This window comes from Notolepis coatsorum (genome assembly GCF_963971535.1).
Source record: "Notolepis coatsorum genome assembly, chromosome: 3".
NCBI lineage: Eukaryota > Metazoa > Chordata > Actinopteri > Aulopiformes > Paralepididae > Notolepis > Notolepis coatsorum.
This window is the reverse complement of record NC_140167.1, coordinates 12,293,917-12,316,416: the sequence shown is the minus strand read 5'-3', so window position 1 is coordinate 12,316,416 and position 22,500 is coordinate 12,293,917. Positions and strand designations below refer to the sequence as shown.

Sequence of the window (22,500 nt, the reverse complement as noted above, 5' to 3'; positions counted from 1 at the left end):
AATTGTGATCTAAAGACCGAAATTCGTATTGTGTCTGAAAATGTGTTTACCGCTACACTCTTACACGTTAGCATCTCTAGCTCATGATCATAGATGAAGTTACATCTGCCGCCATAAAAAACCCTAAGGAGGTCTCTGACATCACTGCAAATGAGGTATGCACATTATTGTCTTTTATACCTATTCTTATGCCTGCATTTTATACATTGTTGTTGTTATTATTTATTATTATTAAAAAGTTGTATGCATCAAAATGTCTAAGTCTCGACGACATTGAAAATGAGGGTGACCTCAATTGTCCTTTTCGAGAATAAATAAAGGTTTGAAAATGAGGGTAACCTCAATGATCACAACCTCATTACCTTTAATTACCAGGTAGGTTCTGTGTATAACCTTTATTTACCAGGGTAGGTTCTGTTTATAACCTTTATTTACCAGGGTAGGTTCTGTTTATAACCTTTATTTACCAGGGTAGGTTCTGTTTTTAACCTTTATTTACCAGGGTAGGTTCTGTGTATAACCTTTATTTACCAGGGTAGGTTCTGTTTATAACCTTTATTTACCAGGGTAGGTTCCGTTTATAACCTTTATTTACCAGGGGTAGGTTCTGTTTCTAACCTTTATTTATCAGGGTAGGTTCTGTTTATATAACCTTTATTTACCAGGGTAGGTTCTGTTTTTAACCTATAATTTAACAGGGTAGGTTCTGTTTATAACCTTTATTTAACCAGGGTAGATTCTGTTTTTAACCTATAATTTAACAGGGTAGATTCTGTTTTTTAACTATAATGTACCAGGGTAGGTTCTGTTTATAACCTTTATTTACCAGGGTAGGTTCCGTTTATAACCTTTATTTACCAGGGTAGGTTCTGTTTATAACCTTTATTTACCAGGGTAGGTTCTGTGTATAACCTTTATTTACCAGGGTAGGTTCTGTTTATAACCTTTATTTACCAGGGTAGGTTCTGTTTATAACCTTTATTTACCAGGGTAGGTTCTGTGTATAACCTTTATTTACCAGGGTAGGTTCTGTTTATAACCTTTATTTACCAGGGTAGGTTCTGTGTATAACCTTTATTTACCAGGGTAGGTTCTGTTTCTAACCTTTATCAAGGTAGGTTCTGTTTATAACCTTTATTTACCAGGGTAGGTTCTGTTTATAATCTTTATTTACCAGGGTAGGTTCTGTTTATAACCTTTATTTACCAGGGTAGGTTCTGTGTATAACCTTTATTTACCAGGGTAGGTTCTGTTTATAACCTTTATTTACCAGGGTAGGTTCTGTTTATAACCTTTATTTACCAGGGTAGATTCTGTTTATAACCTTTATTTACCAGGGTAGGTTCTGTTTATAACCTTTATTTACCAGGGTAGGTTCTGTTTCTAACCTTTATTTACCAGGGTAGGTTCTGTTTCTAACCTTTATTTACCAGGGTAGGTTCTGTTTCTAACCTTTATTTACCAGGGTAGGTTCTGTGTATAACCTTTATTTACCAGGGTGGGTTCTGTTTATAACCTTTATTTACCAGGGTAGGTTCTGTTTATAACCTTTATTTACCGGGGTAGGTTCTGTTTATAACCTTTATTTACCAGGGTAGGTTCTGTTTATAACCTTTATTTACCAGGGTAGGTTCTGTTTATAACCTTTATTTACCAGGATAGGTTCTGTTTATAACCTTTATTTACCAGGGTAGGTTCTGTTTATAACCTTTATTTACCAGGGTAGGTTCTGTTTCTAACCTTTATTTACCAGGGTAGGTTCTGTTTATAACCTTTATTTACCAGGGTAGGTTCTGTTTATAACCTTTATTTACCAGGGTAGGTTCTGTTTATAACCTTTATTTACCAGGGTAGGTTCTGTGTATAACCTTTATTTACCAGGGTAGGTTCTGTTTATAACCTTTATTTACCAGGGTAGGTTCTGTTTATAACCTTTATTTACCAGGGTAGGTTCTGTGTATAACCTTTATTTACCAGGGTAGGTTCTGTTTATAACCTTTATTTACCAGGGTAGGTTCTGTTTCTAACCTTTATTTACCAGGGTAGGTTCTGTGTATAACCTTTATTTACCAGGGTAGGTTCTGTTTATAACCTTTATTTACCCAGGGTAGGTTCTGTTTATAACCTTTATTTACCAGGGTGGGTTCTGTTTATAACCTTTATTTACCAGGGTAGGTTCTGTTTATAACCTTTATTTACCGGGGTAGGTTCTGTTTATAACCTTTATTTACCAGGGTAGGTTCTGTTTATAACCTTTATTTACCAGGGTAGGTTCTGTTTATAACCTTTATTTACCAGGGTAGGTTCTGTTTATAACCTTTATTTACCAGGGTAGGTTCTGTTTATAACCTTTATTTACCAGGGTAGGTTCTGTTTATAACCTTTATTTACCAGGGTAGGTTCTGTTTATAACCTTTATTTACCAGGGTATGTTCTGTTTATAACCTTTATTTACCAGGGTAGGTTCTGTTTATAACCTTTATTTACCAGGGTAGGTTCTGTTTATAACCTTTATTTACCAGGGTAGCAACACCGTTGACCCCTGAGCAACTCCACTGGAGCAGTAAAGAAAGGTCTGAAATGAATGAATGAATGAATGAATGAATGAATGAATGAATGAATGACAGTCAGTTCAGGTCAGTTCTAAAGGTTCAACCTGTTGACCTTCTATCCATGGACAGTGGATATAAATCCAGCAGAGGCAGACGCCTCAGCAGCCTTTAATTGTCCGACAGACAGACGATCCTCGTTGGAAGGAATAAAGGACCAGATGTAAGCCGACATGGACACCACTCTGGTTCTTCTAACGTACCTCTGACGATCTCCACCACACGGGGGCTGGGGGCCTTGGACCTGGGCGAGGCAGGGGAGCTGAAGCGGAGGTACGGGCCCTTCTTCAGGGTGCGCCTGTGGCCCTCATACAGAGCTTTACCGTACAGACGCATCAGGTAGTCCTCCCCTCTTCCTCCTCCTCCTCCTCCTCCTCCTCCTTCTGGCTCTGCTGATCCAGGATCTGCTCTCAGGGATTCTGAATGGGGCTGGAAGTTGAAGCAGTGCTATATTATTATTATTATTATTATGAAAAAAAAAATTATGTTATTTATTATTTACCGCTATTTAACTCTTTGACGGCCAAACCAGAGTAAAGTCGGGTTAAATTAGACGGTAAACAAATTTCCCAAAATGTTGGCGTGTTCCTTTAAGACAGCGCCCTCTCCACCACCATCACCAAGACACCAAATATCTGTTGAAAGAGTTCCATCCCTCTAGTAGCGTCTACGGCACCTCAAAGCTCTTCTGTTCTGTAGGTTGGTTTTTCCTTTAATTTGTCACAGTGGCTCAGGAGGTACAGTAGAGCGGTTGTCTGGTAATCCGGAGGTTTCCGGTTCGATTCCCGTTCCTCCCGAGAGCAAGACACTTAACCCCCTAACTGCTCCCGGTGAGCAGGTTGGCACCTTGCATGGTTGCCTCTGTCGTGTGTGTGTGTGTGTGTGTGTGTGTGTGTGTGTGTGTGTGTGTGTGTGTGTGTGTGTGTGTGTGTGTGTGTGTGTGTGTGTACTCTGAAGATAAGCAGACCACTCCTCTTGTCTCTTGTTCTCCATTATTTACTTTGTTTGTTTGGGTGTTATAGTGAGTGTGTGTGTGGGTGTGTTATAGTGAGTGTGTGTGTGTGTGTTATAGTGAGTGTGTGTGTGTGTGTGTTATAGTGAGTGTGTGTGTGTGTGTTATAGTGAGTGTGTGTGTTATAGTGTGTGCAGGTGCAGTTATGTGTATATTTATGTGTTTGTGTGTAACCACAGGTGTGCCTATCTGTCTGTCTGTCTTTCTTGTGTGTGTGTGTGTGTGTGTGTGTGTGTGTGTGTGTGTGTGTGTGTGTGTGTGTGTGTGTGTGTTCCATTTCCAAGCTCATTGATGCATTCACACAGAGGAGAGGAGAGGAGATGATAGGAGAGGAGAAGAGAGGAGAAGAGATGATAAGAGAAGAGAGGAGAGGAGAAGAGAGGAGGTGAGGAGAGAGGAGGAAAGGAGAAGATAGGAGATGAGAGGAGAAGAGAGGAGATGCTAGGAGAAGAGGAGGGGAGAAGAGAGAATAGAGGGGAGGAGAGGAGATGAGAAGAGAAGAGAAGAGAGGAGAGGAGAGGAGAGGAGAATAGGACTTATTGTTATGTTTTCTTCTTGACTTTTTTAAAGAAGACATGTACGGCCCATGTTGACATTAACGTGTGTTGTCGGGCCTTATAAATAAATTTGATTTGAGAGGAGAGGAGAGGAGAGGAGAGGAGAGGAGAGGAGAGGAGAGGAGAGGAGAGGAGAGGAGAGGCGAGGCGAGGCGAGGCGAGGAGAGGCGAGGAGAGGAGAGGAGAGGAGAGGAGAGGAGAGGAGAGGAGAGGAGAGGAGAGGCGAGGCGAGGCGAGGCGAGGCGAGGAGAGGCGAGGAGAGGAGAGGAGAGGAGAGGAGAGGAGAGGAGAGGAGAGGCGAGGCGAGGCGAGGCGAGGCGAGGAGAGGAGAGGCGAGGAGAGGAGAGGAGAGGAGAGGCGAGGCGAGGCGAGGCGAGGCGAGGCGAGGAGAGGAGAGGAGAGGAGAGGAGGAGAACAAAGTGTTGAACAAACAAATTAAAACGGACCAGAATAAAATAGAATAGAATCTATCTCACTTGTACTTGTCCAGGTCTGCGTTGTCCAGCTGGTTTTGACAGTTTTACAGTCTGTCCTTCCGTCTCGTCTGTCGGCCCCTTGCTTCCTCTCGCCGTCATCTTACTTCCTGGTTGTCTGAGTGCGCCCAGTGACCTCCCCTTGACCTCTCTAGTCCTGGCTGTGTCCCGGCTCCCGCTGACCTTCTCTCGGAGCGCGAACCTTTGGCCTTTGGTAGCGTCTTTGGTTGAGGCATCTTTGTCTTTAGTTGATTTCCGAGTAGCAGCGACGTCGTCTTTGGTAACTTCAACAACCTGCCCAGAAGAAAGATATCACAGTGTATTCTGTGTGGGGGGGGCGGCGTGGCTCAGGGGTAGAGCGGGTCGTCCAATGATCGAAGGGTTGGTGGTTCGAATCCCGCTCAAGCCCATGTCCATCCCACTGCCATTGTGTCCTTGGGCAAGACACTTAACCTACTTTCCTCGTATGAATGTGTATGCATGTGAATGAATGTTGGTGGTGGTCGGAGGGGCCGTAGGCGATGATTATTCGCCACGCTTCCGTGAGTCTGCCTCAGGGCAGCTCTGGCTGCAATTGTAGCTTACCACCACCGGTATGACTGTGTATGAACGAATAATGGACTCTGTGAAGCGCTCTGAGGTCACTGGGGTGTCACGAAGAGTGCTATATAAATCCAATCCATTATTATTATTATTATTATTATTATTATTATTATTATTATTATTATTATTATTATTATTATTATTATTATTATTATTATTATTATTATTATTCTGGAGGCAAATATTTACAATTGAGAGTGGATCTCAGGATGAACAGGCTTAACGAGGTCAGACATCTCCTGCCTGTGTCACCACTCGGAGCTTCCCTGGGCTCAATTCAACGTCCAATTGAATCACTTTAGGAAGTGTATTTTATTTTTAAATTTAAATATTGGAAGCATTTCATTCCAGGAGAAGAATGTCACATGGTTCTTAAAGAGCCACTTCACCAAAAAGCAATGCAGATTTATTTTGCACATAATCTCACACACGTCCAAAAACTCTCAACAACTTTGCACACGTCGATTTAATCCGACGGTTATCGAGAGTAAACGAGTTAGAATATGGCCACCAGTGACGTCATCGGGGACACAGGCTCCTTGTGTTATTTTGTGTCGAGTTACAGCTCCATGAAATTATGTAGATGAAAGAATAGTAATCCCTTGTTTTATAGGGAACCGCTATCCAGGGACGTGCACAGGACTTTAGAGGGGCAGGTGCTCAAAGGCTGAAAAGGGCACTATACCTGTGTGTGATTTAACCGAGCGCGCCTGTAGCGCGCAAGTCTGATTTTTTACACATTGTGCGCCATAAACGGCGTAAGTCGTTATTGCCCGCCATGCGTTGAACGCCAACAACGGCGTAAATCGTTTTTGGGATCAATATTTCATTTTTTCGCCATGGCATTCATAATTCATCCAGCCTCCCTCCGAGGCACCCTGTCTGAGATTGCAACGCCTCAATACCGCCGCCTGGTGGATGGTTGGGCGAGTTACACTCACGGCAAAACCGGAAGTGGCGATCGGTGCGTCGAGGAAATCCCTCCGGCAGTCATATCTTGTTACGTGGATCCAGACAAACACTCGAGTGCATTTGGATCGCTTTCGAAACGCAATAATGGATATGTAAAATAATTGGGATCTTTTTCCTCCAGTCTCATCGGCGAACGGCACGGTGGTGTAGTGGTTAACACTGTCGCCTCACAGCAAGAAGGTCCAGGGTTCGAATCCCGCTTGGGGACCAGGTTTCCATGATGCCAGTTACCCAGGTGGGGTATCTCCCAGGCCTTTCTGTGTGGAGTTTGCATGTTCTCCCCGTGCTCGCAAGGGTTTCCCCCCCGATAAGATAAACCCAATGGAAAAACATGCACAACAACAAGATCGCTAACGCTGTGGCGTCCTTGACGAAGACGGACAGGAGCACTTGGATTGGTCCCCTGGCGCGGCTCACGTTGCGCCTGTCTGCTCCCGGCTGCCCTTGGGGGGGAAGGACGACGGGATGGGTTAATCGCAGATACGAATTGCATGCATGCATCGCATGTGTGCCAATTGATGACCTCCTCTCCTCTCGAACGGGGGAAGAGGAATATAACGTTATTTTCAGCCCGATTGTTTATTCATTTCACTGCAAACCATCTGCTCAACATATCAACCCATACTAAATAAAGCCGTTACTGACGGAATTAGGAATTATAAACGACCCCCCCCCCAGGGGGGAGGGAATAAGTGCTTACCCTACAGACCCCAATAAGTGCTGTATATTCTGTATTGTTTAATATAAATGCATTTTTTATTCCAATCCCGATTTGTATTTGAGATTCCCAAATCCCATCGGACTTGACTTCTTCGTGTCCCTCAATGAGTGTAATACCAGCATTCAACTGTATGCGCCACAGCGGTTTCTATCATCATCATCATCATCACCACCCACGCTATGCATAAAATATATAGGTCTGCAGAGAGGCACGCTGAGGAGGCCGTGCAAACTGCAATGGAATATGGGGCATCTCTCTCTCTAATATTTGTATTCTATCCTGACATTTTTCAGTTGGAAGGGCAGTCTATATGCGTAAGGGCAAAAAAAAATATATATATATATATATATATATATATATAATTTTTTTCAAAAAGGGCACTTTTTTATGAGGCTCAAAAAGGCAGGAGCTCAAGCACCCCTTGGGATCTATGTGTGCACGTGCCTGCCGCTACCTTATCATTTCATGGAGCTGTAATTATCAAAATGGGTCCAGAGCGTCCAGTGGCACCAGTTCCAACGCGGTCAGACCCGATCATGTGCTGCGACGACATGACAGGGCTCTGAAATCACAGCGATCTGTGCACTTCTGCAGCGATCCGTGCACTTCTGCAGTGAGCCGTGCACTTCTGCAGTGAGCCAGGCGACAGTAAGTTGGATCCAAGAGGCTGTTCCCTGGTCCTGGGTTTCCGATATAACTACGGTTCTTTGAACACGGTTTGCATAGTATTTAAATATTAAATGTTACATTTTAATTATTATTATTATTATGGATTTTGGCAGAGTTTAGGAACCAGTGTCAAAGTATTGCTTTTGGCACCGTGAGCCAAAAGAAAAACGATACACAGCCCAGAGGCTAAAGCATAGAAATCACAGAAAAAGGAGGAGAAATAGTAGGTAAAAAAAAAGAAGAAGATACTGTACATTACTTGATCTTTTATTAATTTATATAACTTGTATATATGTTCCTGTCACTGAAACTAGAATAATAAAGAGTGATGGGTCAGTGTCATCATAGAAACGTCCCGCTGTTAGCACTGGGAGACAAGTCAAGTCAAGTCACATGTATTTATATATTTATAAGTCACATTTACAAACTGCTGTACAGACCTGGGCCCCGTTCCCCGTACCTGGATAACTGAGTTAGCCGGATAACTTTCGGTTAAGTCTGACTTAAGCCGGACTTTCCGGTTCCCCGTACCTGGATTGTCCAAATCACCATGACAACAGATCCAAAAGTTTGAGCCTGGTCGAAAGCAGAGTTTAAGTTCAAGTTAGCCGGATGAAGCACAGCCACGCCCCCGCAAAGAAAGTGACAGCTCGTTTCCTGAAATTATTCCCACAGTCTACGATCTGCATTATACCATTCTGAATTACGTTTTTGTGCTCCATTCTTCCAGAGGGGGCTTTTGAAATGTAAAATAGACCCAAAATGCTGATACTAAATTCACTTTGTCCTAAATAATGCACGTTATATATACCGTGGCGCTCGCTCGGTGCGATGTACACATTATGTGGTTATTTTAATTGTAACTGGGATTAAGATGTCTGATGAGATGCGCTGTTTGACGGATTTGAGAAATTGAATGAGCCGTTGACGTCACATTAATGAATGAGGATAAAGAGAGAAAACTTCATTCAAAATAAAGAATATTCTAAACACGGGTCTCTCGTTCATTAATGTATAAACAATGAATTTATCCCATCTGGCACAGTGGCGCAGCGGTAGTGCTCAATCCTGGCAACCCAGCGACCGGTGTTCGAATCCCCGTGTTTCCAATATAATTTTTTGGAATATAATATTAATGATTATACGCCAAAGTAGCCTAGTTGTAAGTTAAAATATTATAAATCTACATGCATTGAGGATGTCATTCTTTATATAGCTCTCAACGTGCACCAAATTGAATTATTCCTACATCGCAAAAAGAAGGAAAAGACTGGGTTTCGAACCCCGGTCGTCTGCGTGAAAGTCAAAAGAAGAACCCGTTAGACCACAGTGGAGATAAGTAAAAGATCGACCATACATCAATCAATGGGAAGAGAGCCGTATCGTTATTCTGTATAACAGTTCAACAAATTATTTTCGCTAGCAAGATCTCATTTGATTATTCAATCCAGCAGGCAAGTTTAAAGAAATATAATCTGATTAATTGAGGTAATGAGGGACTTAAAATTAGCCTATAGATAACGCATTTAACTTGTCGGCGAGGCGATTGAGCCGTACTGCAATATGTTAATAAAGTTCTAAATCAATTAATCAATCAATGCCGCTAGAGAATCAGGATCTCTGCCATCGATACGTGCTGGCTTTTCAACTGGAGCGGCCGCGCGCACTTATCCTGGGTCTCAAGTCTGGCTTGAGTTAACGAGACTGAATCCACCTTCGAGGAACAGGAAAATCCCGGCTTCATCGGGTTAACTGAATCTGGATAATGACATCTTGATCGACTTAGTTGAACCAGGTACGGGGAACAGGGCCCAGGGCAGGTCGCAAAATCACACGGAATAAAAACAAACAAAAAAATAGAAAGAGCTCACACGGACATCAATACACACACAATAGGCACAGATGGACAAATGAATAACAGATCATAGGCGTACACTACAGTAGGTAACAAGACACCATATCAGGGGGTTCCAAAGGCTAGAGAGTAAAGGAGAGTAGAGACCTCTGTGAGGACGTGGGGCCTGCGTGCCGTCCTCTTAGTTAGTATTCTAGCAACGCAGGTTGTCTCGGTAGGACACCAGTAGGACACCATGACTCAATGAGACGTCCTGATGGCAGGCCGCAGGTGGTCATAAGTAAGGCTGTCCCCGAAGCCTGTTTTTGCGATTTGAACTTTGTCAGGGTTTTTCGAACGGACGTTCGAACCTTCGTTTTAAATTATTATAATATTTTTTTATATATACATTTCTTTATTTTTTATAAATATCCTCAAACTAAATCCTCAATTTGAATAAAGTGATTAATCTGATTAAATGAGTCTTTTTTATTTATTAAATCAACTTTCCAGCCCCAGCCCCAGCCCAGGGAGAAACCCCAGCCCAACTAAATCAATTAAATCAACTTTCTTTAATGAATATAACTCATCAGTTTCTTTTAATACTATAATATTATTGTAGCCTAATCTTTATCTGCAACTGTGAAGAAAAACCCCATTGGTTTAAACAGAATGAAAAGAAAAAAAATATTCTAATGTTGATTTAGAATTCGAATGCCAACGTAACGAACGAAGGTTCGAATGTTCGAACGTTTGGGCTCAGCCCTACATAAGAGGTTTGTGAAACACACTGTCAGAAAAGAGTGACTGCAGCTTCGACTGACCTGAACGTATTCGCTGTAGACGCTGATCCAGGCGTCGACTGTCTTCTTAACTCGCACCTCCTGTGTTGAGTCTCTGTAGGAGAGGAAGGGAAGACAGCAAGAAAGAAAGAAAGAAAGAAAGAAAGAAAGAAAGAAAGAAAGAAAGAAAGAAAGAAAGAAAGAAAGAAAGAAAGAAAGAAAGAAAGAAAGAAAGAAAGAAAGAAAGAAAGAAAGAAAGAAAGAAAGAAAGAAAGAAAGAAAGAAAGAAAAAGAAAAAAAGAAATAAATACTTCTTTAGTTAGTGTCCTTTTGAAAAAAATAATACATGTTGAGAAGGACAGAACATGGATTGTGTGTGTGTGGTGGGGGTGTAGCTGTCGATTCTAGGCCCCATGAAAGAATGTATTTGTAGGCCCACAGTGAATGCGAGCGCGCAAGCGCGTGAGAGAAATGTTTTGGCCATTTATTTATTGATGAAAACGCATAATATGGTTTTTACCTATACATTCGGATCAGCAGTTCAGTACCTGCACTGTTGGTGGGTGAGCCTAGTAAAGGATGTCGCATTGCGTTCATCTTCAATGAATGGACCAATGCAATAGTCTACCAAAGCCCCCCCTCTCTCTCTATATATCTCTCACACACACACACACACACACACACACACACACACACACACACACACACACACACACACACACACACACACACACACACACACACACACACACACACACACACACACACACACACACACACACACACACACACACACACACACACACACACACACACACACACACACACACACACACACACACACACACACACACACACACACACACACACACACACACACACACACACACACCAATTTCCTCTCTGTGTGTTCAGGAGAAAGCTATCCGGCTGTAAGCTAGCCTAGCTTAGCACAAATTAATGAAAGCGGATAGGGACCACTAGCCTAGCTTAAAACTCCGGGAGAGGTGTTTTTGGCCTACAGCTCAGCTAGTTGGTCCGTAATCCGATCTATCTTCTTCTCGTCTGACTCTGGAGAAGACAGTAAGAGCATTTCCCATAATGTCGGCATGTTCCTTTAAGGAATCCTCAACTAAATAATATCCAACAACAGAACCCAGAACCCAGGACGCCTATCGTAAAGGGTAGGGGGTTCCCCGACGTTCCTGGCCAAATTCCCAATCAGGTCTCTGACATCAAGGCCACCTAATCATCCAATCCCTTTAATTGACTGATATCAATCCCTGTCTCCTGAGCCGTTCAGCCATTGTGTAGTGTGATGTGTGCCGGGTGCCAATGTATGGCAGCCATTGAGCCTGCGTAGCCCAAGGTTGGGTGCTACCAGTAGTGGTGAAGGAGGCAATTCCCACCCTACAAGCGCGTTGAGTGTCTAGAAAAACAGAAAAGCGCTATATGTGGGGCGGCGTGGCTCAGGGGTAGAGCCGTTGGTCCAATGATCGAAGGGTTGGTGGTTCGAATCCCGCTCAAGCCCATGTTCATCCCACTGCCGTTGTGTCCTTGGGCAAGACACTTAACCTACTTGCCTCGTATGCATGTGAATGAATGTTGGTGGTGGTCGGAGCGGCCGTAGGCGATGATTATTCGCCACGCTTCCGTGAGTCTGCCTCAGGGCAGCTCTGGCTGCAATTGCAGCTTACCACCACCGGTATGACTGTGTATGAACGAATAATGGACTCTGTAAGCGCTCTGGGGTCACTGGGGTGTCACGAAGAGCGCTATATAAATCCAATCCATTATTATTATTATTATTATATAAATGCAATTCATTATTATTATTATTATTATTATATGGGGGGTGCCTGGGTGCATGATCTGTTACGTATAAGTCTGGGGCTCCTCGACTCAACCGAGTTTGAGAATCACAGCCATGTGGTATCAGGTGCCGTCGTCTATTGGATTCCACAGTATAACTAACTAATCAGCACATCCCAGGTGCTTCTCAGTCCCACTGCCTCATGGATATATCGCTGCTACTACAATATATCGCTGTATCACTATTGCCCTTTTTTGCAATAGAGATGCTGCACTAAATGAAAGAAAATGCAATGAAGACCCCTACCTGGGGTCCATCCTAGAGGCTAATCTCTCCTGTGACAAAATGGCATCCAATGTAATAAAAAAAGTCAACCAACGAACTCGATTCTTGTACCGGATCTCCTCTCTGGTAAACAAGAACACCCTGAAGACTCTGGCAGGAGCACTCATTCAGGGGTACTACGACTATGCTTGCACCTCATGGTACCAAAGCACCTCAAAGGCGCTAAAAACAAAATTACAAACATCTCAAAACAAACTGGTCAGACTACTGCTTGACCTTACTCCTAGAACCCACCTCACCCCTGCCCACTTCGACAACCTAGGATGGCTTAGAGTAGACGACAGAGTACAACAACTTGCAATGGGCCTGGTCTACAAGATACACTACACGACCAAGGTACCCATGTACATGTCAAAATACTTCCCAAAGGTCAGTGAATACCACGATCACAACACCAGAGGGAGCTCCACAAATCATGTCAAACCCAGATTCGGCTCAAATAAGGGACTAAACACGTTTCGCAATTATGCCACATCAATGTGGAACGCCCTACCCAAAGCTGTAAAGGAATGTGGATCACTACCCACTTTCAAAACCTCTCTCAAGGGACACCTACGGGAGACTGCAATTCAACACTGGCCCCTGTAAATATCCTAACCCAATCATTCCAACCCCCTCCAATGTACAGTCATTTACCTAGTATGGTTTTGTCAATAGTTCAATGTACAATTGTGTTTGTTTGTACAGTGTCTCCTCCCCCCCCCCTCAATGTACAGTGTTACTTGTTTATACAGTATGCCCCCCGCCCCCCCCCCCCCCCCCCAACCACCTCCAATGTAAATTACCCAGTATGGTTGTCAATATCCCAATGTACCCAACCCCCCCCACCCAACCTCCAATGTACAGTTTCTACGTCAAATGTATATACTCCCTTTTCTTGACTCCTTCTGTATCACAAACAGTACTGTATTTGCAAATCTGGTATGTCATAAATGTATAGATGTAGCAGTACTGACTATCTGTATGTCATGTATGTCATATATGTCTATATGAATTGAAAATGGGGGACCCTGATGGAAACAAGACAAACGTCTTTCTCAGGTCTGCATCCCCTTAACAATTGTATGTATTGAGCCGTACTGTATTGTACCCATTCTGCAATCTGTTAAATAAAGTTTTCATTCATTCATTCATTCAAGAGAAGAGAGAATCAGAAATGGAAGCGTATACTGTATATGCAAAGAAAAAAACAATAACTGTAATTTAATCCTGGAAAGAAAGAAGAGAAATCCCATGAGAGAATCCATATCCTCTGACAGAATACAACTGTCTACCAGTAGAGTGTCTATGTCAGAGCTGCTCAAAGGTTGGCCCTCCAAAGTTCCAGAAACAGATCATATATTCTCTAGTTTGATGCATTTTGATTCATATATATTAATTATATATGATGAGGAGTGATTTTATATACTGTAACGTGACATAATACATATTATGACAATGTTAAACCATCATATCAGTCATATAACATGATATAATAGACATTATGACTATATGAAATCATGTATAATAACAGTAATAAAATAACAATAACAATAATATAACTATAATAAAAACCCATATCTGTACCACTAAGTACCTGTTGTTGGAGAGAGCCTCCAGCTGGCAGTGGAAAACCTCTCTGTCCGTGGCTCTGAGCACGACCTCCAGGTTCTCCTCCAGAACCCTCTTCTGCCTCCGGACCTGCTGCAGAACCCGGCCCGCCTCCTCAAACATGGAGGGCACGAAGGGCCTCCGCCGCAGCAGAACGTCCGGGCTCGGAGGTGACCGCCAGGGGGCGCCGCTCACCGTCCACTCCCCCTGCAAGAGCAGAGAACGAGATGATGTTCTGAGGGCACTAGCATGGATTCTAATGTTGTACATAACAGTACCCAACCTGGCTGTGGCCCACGGGTCAAATATTACGGCCCGCAGACATGTTTTCTGTGGCCTGCGAGGACGTTTATCATACGGGTCCCAAATGATGCTCCAGAGGTGAGACATTTTGACAGGGAGACTATTACAATGGGGGAGAGAGAGAGAGAGAGAGAGAGAGAGAGAGAGAGAGAGAGAGAGAGAGAGAGAGAGAGAGAGAGAGAGAGAGAGAGAAAGAGAGAGATTTTTTTTGAATTTTAACAACACTTTATTTATAAATCATTCCAGCATTACAACAAAAAGTATTACACAGTCAACTGTATAACACTTGTCTTTCTTTTAAGAACACCTACAAACAATTTGACAAATACATTTTTAAAAGCACAACAACAACAACAAAAAACAACAAAAGAAAACACCACCTACAACAAAAAAATCAACCACAACAAAGAAAAAACTCAAATCAGCTCAATTGCCAACACCAACTCATCTTCCATTACAGAGCACAACACTCCTTTATGTGCCCATATATCAGTGAACTGATCTAGGTTGTTCAATGCTCTATAATAATTAAAATCTATGCTCAGTCTGGCTTTGATCATTTTTCTGAACAGACATACAGCATCATGATCCAAGATCTGTTCTATCTTATTCCTCCTACTGAGATACACAGCCATCTTTGCTCTTCCTAAAATGAAATTAAAAAGGTGACACTTGCTTTTTTCCTTTCTACAGTATTTAAAACCTAAAATGTACCTCTCTTTCGAGAACACCTCTTCATCGGACTGAAAAAGTCTTTCTAGTAACCCTAGCAGAGGAAGCAGCCTGGAACAGTCCAGAAAACAGTGGAAAACTGTTTCCCTTTGCGCACAAAAAGGACAGTCATGTGAGACGTTAGGGTTCAATATGGAAATAAAAGAATTGACAGCCACTATGCCATGTAAAACCCTCCACTGCAGATCGCCAATTATTTTGAATAATGGTGGTTTGCACAGTTCTCGCCACTCTGGTTTCACCTCATCACTGAGACCAAGGTGCGCTCTCCAGGGAGTGTCACCTCTCCCGTTGAGCTTCTCCTTGTGGAGAACCTTGACTAACAGTCTGTACAAACATTTTCCATCAACCACATCAGAAAACACACCAGAAACATCTCCCATTGCTAAAGGAGGCCCTGTGCAATTTTTTAAATCAGGCTGCAGCTTAAACGTAGGAAACATATCCTCATCACTAGGACGAAGAGACCTGTTTTTAAACTCTGTCAACATGCAACGTTCTATCTCACTGAGCCCCTGCTTCCATTTTCCCAGCATCAAGCTGACCGTCCTGATGGATTTCACCTCCAAGCGTAAAGCAAGAGCAGCAGCATTGTCCATATTCGCTCCTGTCAATTCCACAACATGGCCCAGTGTGGTGATCTTTGACCTGCAGAGCTGCACGGAAAGTGTCAGACCTGGCCCACCAGCTACGTCCAAACGTACTCCCAGCACAACTGGCTATTTCAAAAGCCAGAACAGTGATTTCGAGTAATCCAGCTGTCTTTTATCGAACAAACTCCATGTTTTTAAAAGTACACAGTAAAAAACAGGTAAAACATGTAACCGAGCACCACTAAAATCCATCAAAAACTGAGAATTCGACAGTCCCAGTCCTCCAAGCTGTTGCAGTATAGCACAAGCCACCGGCCTTCACACCAAGTCTTTTGGTTCATAAAAAAGTCTCTGAATGAACTGGAGTTGAAAAGTTGCACCCCTACTGCACAGATGCACAAGACCATGCCCACCCTCCTCCTTGGGCAAGTACAAAACACTCTGGGGCACCCAGTGCAGCTTGTCCAAGAACAAATCTAAAAAACAAGCTTGAAGTTTAGGGAGAAGGTGTATTGGGGGATCAACACACATCAGACGATGCCACAGCTTAGAAGACACTAGGTTATTGATTACCAGAACACAGCCCCTATACGACATGTTTGGTACAATCCACTTCCATTTCTTTAAACGGCCTTGAGCTATTTCCAGTACGTTTTCCCAGTTTTTCCTTTTAAAAGTCTCATTCCCTAAAAACACTCCCAGATATTTGAAACCTCCCTTTTTCCAATGTAGGCCCCCTGGTAAAGTCTGCTGCACAACGTACCCACCATGAGTGCTTCGCTCTTCCCCCAATTGACCTTAGCCGATGAAATCAAAGCAAAACGTCCCACATTTTCAACTAACACATTGATGTCCTCTTGTTTATTTATAAAAATAACCAAGTCATCTGCATATGCTGAAAGCTTAAAAGGTGCAATGCAACCAGGGACACTTACCCCGAGATGCCTGCCCTGAGCCTGTGTAGCAGGGGTTCAAATGCCAGGGAATACAGCATTCCCGACAAAGAACACCCCTGCCTAATACCCCTCTGGATTTTAAAAGGAGCACTCAAACGACCATTAATCTTAAGCACACTCTCAATGTTACTGTACAAGGCCTTGATCTTGGCTATGAGACCTGGGCTGAAACCAAAGGCCTCTAGAGTTTTCCACAAGTACTGGTGTTCAACCCTGTCAAAAGCCTTTTCCTGATCTATGGAAATAAGACCAGTTTCCAAACCCAATGCACTAGAGATGTCCAAAAAATCCCGAATCAGAAAAACATTGTCACTGACCAACCTGTCAGGCACACAATAGGTCTGGTCATGATGGATCACCTGCCCCATTACCTCTCTCAGCCTGGTAGCTAGCACCTTGGAGAGGAGCTTGTATTCTGTACACAAAAGTGAGACAGGTCTCCAGTTCCTGATCTCCATTAAGTCTCCCTTCTTTGGCAACAGTGCGAGTACTGCCCTCCTGCAGCTCAGCGGCAGCTGCCCTCCAATAAGACTGTCTCTGAGCACCATCAGGAGATCTTCCCCAACACTGCCCACATGGTCTTATAGAACTCTACAGATAATCCGTCTATACCCGGAGCTTTCCCATTTTCCATGCTCTGCAGGGCAGTATGGAGCTCATCAAGAGACACATCCGCCTCCAGCTCTGCACTGGACTGTTTCTCTACCTTTGGTAGGCCTTCATAGAAACCATGAGATTCCTCCTGCTCCTCTCCAAGTTCAGACTGGAATAGGCTACTATAAAAACCCACAGCATGCCTCCTGATGTCAGTGGACTCAGACAGTATCTGACCTGTGTCTGAGCGCATGCTGTGGATGAGCCTCTTCTGCCCATTCTTGCGCTCCAGACCGAAAAAGAAACGGGAAGATGCATCCATCTCCGAGATGTTTCTGAAACGTGACCTCACCAGAGCACCCTGTGCTGAAATACCTAACAGGTCAGCCAGAGCAGACTTTTTAACTTTGAGGGCTCCAATATGGCCTCGATCTCCTGTGGATTCTGCTAGCTCTTGAAGCTCCTCCACATCAATCTCCAGAGCCTTCATAGATCTGGCGATATCCCTAGTAACATTTAGAGTGTACGGTTGGCAGAACTGCTTAATTTTGCATCACCCCACATCCCACCACTGCTGTAGTGAGATAAAACTGGCCTTTGTCTGCTTATGAACCTTCCATAAGAAGGTAAAAGCGTCCCTAAAATGTTTATCAGTTAAAAGAGACATATTAAAATGCCAGTAAGCACTTTGTGGCTTTACACACTTGATAAAAACAGAGCAGTACACAAGAGAATGGTCAGTAAAACCAACAGGGGTTATATAACAATTGTTAAAAACACTAAAATGGTGTTTACAACAATAAAACCGATCAAGTCTGGCCAATGATAATAAATTATCTCTAGTGTGAACCCATGTGTATTGCCTCTGCTTTTGATGCAATCGTCTCCACACATCACTCAGCTTATACGTCTCAATCACCCTAGACAGACGACTACAAGATGCAGAGTGAGGCTCTTGATGGTTCCTATCTAAAACGGGGTTAACAGTACAGTTAAAATCCCCTCCCAGAAATAAAAACTCTTCATTATCACAACCTTTAATAACATCAGCCAAATAATCTAAAAAACACATTCTTTCCAAACAAACATTTGGGGCATAAACAACAATAAATACCATTTTCACCTTCTCATATAATACTCTTACTTTTAAAAGACATCCCTTTACAACCTCCTCAATCTCACATGACTGTGGCAAAAATTGTCTGGAAAATAAAATCCCCACTCCACCACTAGTACTGGTGTTATGGCTTAAAACAATTTCTCCATTCCATTCTCTTTTCCAAGCCACTGTATTATCCTCAGTGCTGTGCGTCTCTTGGACAAGCATCACATCAATATTTTTTAAATCCATTAGTTGATAAAGAGATGCCCTCTTTGCATCATCTCTTGCACCATTTAAATTTAGGGTACCTACTTTAAATTCTGCCATGAGAAAATATCCAAACTGCAGGACATAAAATAATAAAAGGAGACCAGATAACTTAAACATCATTGGAGATTTTTGATCTTGACCTTTGAACATGTTTCCTTAAACGATAAATCTCCTGATCAGAGAAACCTTCTTCAATCTTGTCATTGCATTTCATTAGCCACTTAGCGGAATCAACAAATAGCTTTACGTCAGGAAAAAAACTTTCCACTTAACTGCCCTTGAGCCTTTAGTATCCTGTAGAAAACCTTTTATTCTAATTAAATAATACCCATCCCTCCTGTCAGCCTGAGACTGAGTGGGAGGCAAATACTCCACCTCATCACTGAAGTCAGAGTCTCCACTGTCACTGTCTACCTGCTGCTCAGGTTGGCACTCTTTTTTGCTTTAGAGTCAGATTGACTGACCTTAGTTTTCCTTTTTTGGAAATGTTGGTAACATCAGCATCAAATTCCATTTCCTCCTCATTTATGCTACACTCTACTTCTCCAGCAGCTGATCCAGTGCATTTGCCCAAACTGATTCTTTCTTCACCTCTGACCCCTTTCTTCTGACCTCCCACTTCTTCACCCTCTTCGACCACAGTGACCTCCTCAACAGCCTTCACTCTTCCCTTTTTCTCCACTTTTTTCCAATTAGAATTCACATTTAATCCTGCCTCCGCTACCAAACCTCTTTCTTCCTGCACCTGCTCACCCTGTTCTGCCCCCTCTACCAGGTCTATCCCCTCCTCCTGCTCACCCTGTTCTGCCCCCTCTACCAGGTCTACCCCCTCCTGCACCTGCTCACCCTGTCCTGTCTTCTCCACCAGGCCTCTCCTCTCCTCCTGGACCTTCTTACCCTGTTCTACTCCCACCACCAGGCCTCTCCCCCCCTGCACCTTCTCACCTTGTCCTGTCTTCTCCACCAGACCCTCTCCTGTTCATTTCGTCCCAGAGGTTCTCTCTCGACCCTTGTTGGTGCTCGAGCCACTTGGACCTGCCCTGGGTGATGGCAGTGTTTGATCAGACGACCCAGGCCTCTTAGTAGGACAGGACCTAATCATATGACCTTCCATCCCACACCCAAAGCATTTCATCGTGTCTGAAGTTATATAAATAGTATAATCAAAGTCATCCACTCTAAAATTCATGGATAAATTCAGATCACTTTTTTCATTTTTCAAAATCATGAAAACCTGTCTTCTGAAAGATAACACATGCTTTAACAGAGGGGATTTACAACCCAGAGAAATCATCTTCACTGGGGAAACTATCTGCCCGTGTCTAGCCAGTTCCCTTTCCAGGACCTCATTTCTGATGAAAGGAGGGACATTGGAAATGATTATTCTTTGTGCTGGGCTTACTAGTGGAAACACAGGGGTAAAAGTGTCTTGAATTACCACTCCCTGCTCCACAACCAAATTCACTTTATCTACACAATCCAAAAAAATTACAACTGCATTATTCATCCGCGATGCAGATTTCACACTGTCATGACCCACAATAGCCCCAACTGCATGACCGCACTCCTCTACGTCTACGGTGCAATTCAGTCCCGGAGAGAGCTTTACAGTGTGTCTGCGCGTCAGACGCTCCAAACTCATAGCTGCGGGCGGCATGCCTACCAGCAGAACTGGTGGCTGCTACTCGCTCCAAAACACACCAAACACTAAACGAACAACACTGACAAAAGACAAACAAAACGTACATATATAATAGACACACAGATAGAAGATAGAAATAACTTTCAGAAAGTTTTAACTCACGCAAACCGCTCAGTCAAACCTGCCCCGCTACGGCTCCAAACCACTCGCTCCACAACACACGCATAAACACAGAGAGAGAGAGAGAGAGAGAGAGAGAGAGAGAGAGAGAGAGAGAGAGAGAGAGAGAGAGAGAGAGAGAGAGAGAGAGAGAGAGAGAGGAGAGAGAGAGAGAGAGAGAGAGAGAGAGAGAGAGAGAGAGAGAGATGGGGCACTGGACTTGTATTCATTTGGAGGTACAAGGTCACAAGGTCTTTGAACTACATTTCACTGAAGTAAAGTACAATAGCGGCAGACTTCCATCACGCTGCCGTGACGTCATGTTCTTCCATTGTTCTGTGTGTGTGTGTGTGTGTGTGTGTGTGTGTGTGTGTGTGTCTGTGTGTGTGTGTGTGTGTGTGTGTGTGTGTGTGTGTGCGTGCGGTGCGTGTGTGCGTGTGTGTGCGCGTGCATGCAGGTCACAGCTGAACAAGCAAGATACCACAGGCCTGTGCTAGTACCATTAATGGGTTATGGAGAGGAGAGGAGAGGAGAGGAGAGGAGAGGAGAGGAGAGGAGAGGAGAGGAGAGGAGAGGAGAGGAGAGGAGAGGAGAGGAGAGGATAAGAAGATAAGAGGATAAGAGGATAAGAGGATAGGAGATGAGGAGAGGAGAGAGAATGAATGAATGAATGAATGAATGAATGAATGAATGAATGAATGAATGAATGAATGAATGAATGAATGAAAACTGTATTTAACAGATTGCAGAATGGGTACAATACAGTACGGCTCAATACGCACAATTGTTAAGGGGATGCAGACCAGAGAAAGACTTTTGTCTTGTTTACATCAGGGTCCCCCATTTTCAATTCATAGTGACATTTATGACATACACAACATACATGACATCATGACATTTATGGCATAGGGACATACATGACATACAGGTATAGTACTGTTACATTTGTGACATATACGATATGCAAATATACAGTACTGTTACCCAGAGATCCTAACAGAAAATATATACATATGATGGGGAGGAGACTGTAAATTAGGAGGGGGTGGGTGGGTGGGAGAGAAATATACATACGGTGGGGAGAGAATATATACATACGTGGAGAAAATATATACATACGTGGAGAAAATATATACATACATACGAGGAGAGGAGAGGAGATAAAAAAAGAAGGTATTCTGCTAACTGTGGAGGCTGTACATTGGAGAACATTTGAAAAGGAAAAAGTCCATGACATTAAGAGCCAGGGTTAAAGATATTGTAATCACTAACACAGCCAGGGTTAAATATATTGTAATCACTAACACAGCCAGGGTTAAAGATATTGTAATCACTAACACAGCCAGGGTTAAAGATATTGTAATCACTAACACAGCCAGGGTTAAAGATATTGTAATCGCTAACACAGCCAGAGTTATAGGTAATGTAATCACTAACACAGCCAGGGTTAAAGATATTGTAATTGCTAACACAGCCAGAGTTAGAGGTAATGTAATCGCTAACACAGCCAGAGTTAGAGGTAATGTAATATCACTAACACAGCCAGAGTTAGAGGTAATGTAATCACTAACACAGCCAGAGTTAACTTAAAGGTAATGTAATATTGATTGATTGAAAAGTTTATTAACAGATTGCAGAATGGGTACAGTACAGCTCAAAACATACAATTGTTAAGGGGATGCAGACCAGAGAAAGACTTTCGTCTGGTTTACATCAGGGTCCCCCATTTTCAATTCATCATATGACACGCACGACATACAGATAGACAGTACTGCTACATCTATACATTTATGACATACCAGATTTGCAAATACAGTACTGTTTGTGATACTAAGAAAATCCAGAAAGAGTGTATATACATTTGACATAGAAGCTGTACATTGGAGGAGGTTGGGTAGGTGGGGTGGGGTTGGGTGGGGCTGTACATTGGAGGTGGGGGGGGGGTTGGGTATGGGGGGGGGGGGGGCACTGTACATTGGAATACTGACAAGGCCATACTTGGTCTTTACTGTACAACTGGGTTAGGACATTTGTAGGGGCCAGTTTCGAATTGCAGTCTCCCGTAGGTGTTCTTTGAGAGTGTTTTTGAAAGTGGGTAGTGATTCACATTCCTTTACAGCTTTGGGTAGGGCGTTCCACATTGATGTGGCATAATTACGAAACGTGTTT

At 43.2% G+C, this 22,500-nt stretch overlaps 1 protein-coding gene across 3 annotated transcripts in view; it reads right to left on the bottom strand.

Moving 5' to 3' along the window:
* actn1 (actinin, alpha 1) overlaps positions 1–22,500 on the bottom strand; it is a 135,576-nt gene that overhangs the window by 57,983 nt on the left and 55,093 nt on the right. The gene's annotated exons all lie outside the window — the stretch shown is intronic.